The following is a 1,882-nucleotide window of genomic DNA, read 5'->3' as shown; positions in this document are numbered from 1 at the left end:
CGGATCATGTTCTATTTGCTGCATGAGTGGCTATGAATGATGACTACATTACAGGTTTTTTGTTGTTGTTTAGAAGCATACAGGTAGGTATGTGTAGCACACTGGAAACCTATTCCGGTTCTGGAGTAGCCTACTGGATCACCCATTTTAATCCATAGCAGTAGATGTAGCCTTGTGACTTCAGCTGATCAATTAAGAGCTGACCTTCTGGCCAATCATTAGCCCCTGCAGGCCCTCCCTTCTGAAATGTTCCAGACCCTCTGTTCTTTTATTTAAATATGTTTGTCTATGGTTGAATCCAAATCTTCCCCTCGCCCCTTGGCTCTCCACTTGCGCTTTCACACTCACCTGCGCCATTTGCACAAGTGTCCCAAAGCTGAGGGAGTGAAAATTCTCAAGGGTTTATGGGTTAATTAGACCATCAGCCACTTAGACCAAGCCAGCAAGGCTTCAGAGCGAAGGGATATCCTGAATTTGCACAATTTCTTACAAAATAATGGAGATGCGTGCCTAATTATATTCTACATGCATTTGTTTGTCTGATTTCGTGACTTGACACATAACAGATGAAATACCTCCCAAATAAAACATTTAACTGTTACTGAGGTTTAAATTATAAAAGGGCATGGGGAATTTGTTCATTTGAATTTCATTGTCGTTTTATTATTTATAAGTGGAACATGAATTGCATCACTCAAGTCAGGAGTGGGTTCTGAAGTTGATGGGTTTATTGATCCCCTCGCCACTCTTTGGAAATCACCCTCAGTTTCGTCAGCAACACGTGACAACGGTGCATTTGGAAAGTATTCAGACCCCTTGACTTTTTCAACATTTTGCTACGTCACAGCCTTATTCTAAAATTGATTAAATAGTTTTCATCAATCTACACACAATACCCCATAATGACAAAGCAAAAACAGTTTTTTATTTTGCAAATATATTCAAAATAAAAATGAAATATCACATTTACATAAGTATCCAGACCCTTTGCTATGAGACTCAAAACCCAGACGACGCTGGGCCAATTGTGTGCCACCCTATGGGACTCCCAATTACGGCCAGTTGTGATACAGCCTAGATTCGAATCAGGGTGTCTGTAATGATGCCTCTAGCACTGAGATGCAGTGCCTTAGACTGCTGCTCCACTCGGGAGCCCAAACATGGCAACCATCTTGGAGCAACAGTCCCGGTCCACGTACATGAGCTGGGGGGCTGGTATCCCAGCGAGTCGGTACCGCTTCATAAGGCCGGCCACCATGGCTAGCAGGCCCTCGCCCTCACCAGCAGTGAGGACATGCCTGTGTTCATTCCCCACAATTTGTGGCCCAAGCACCCGTGTCCGAAGCGTAACGGGCGAGCTTCTTGGTCACCTGTAAAGAGAGACCGCGTCAGTGGGATGCAGAGGGATGAAATTATGGTATACTTTCAATATGGTGTGAGAAGTGTTACCATCTTCGTGGAGTCCATCTTTAAGATGGACCCAAAGACAGGTGACACTGGCCTTCACCTCGTCAAGCCACAACAGCACATCCATGCTGTACACTGTCAGCAGCCAGACGGGTGAGGGCACCACCGGCATTTCTGGTATTGGTGGGAACTGTGGCCGGATGGTGCACGAGGCAAGGAAGTGCTTGCACTCGCCGAGGTACTGTTTAGACCACCGCATCCAGGCTTCGCTGTGGCCCTCAGACAGCTTGGTGCATAGCTGAGTGACGCTGTTCCCCAAAGTGCGCACAACCGCCAGGTCACAAGAACACCTGGAGAGAGGGGCAGTGAGAAAAGGGTGAGGGACATTTAGTGTACTCAATTGTACTGTACTACTACTACAACAAAGAACAAAAACTACTACAATTCATTCTAATTGCGTATATGAACACTGAAA

The sequence above is a fragment of the Salmo salar genome, chromosome ssa22 (genome assembly GCF_905237065.1).
Source record: "Salmo salar chromosome ssa22, Ssal_v3.1, whole genome shotgun sequence".
NCBI classification, from domain to species: Eukaryota; Metazoa; Chordata; class Actinopteri; order Salmoniformes; family Salmonidae; genus Salmo; species Salmo salar.
The sequence above is the reverse complement of the archived record's forward strand: the minus strand, read 5'-3'. Positions refer to the sequence as shown.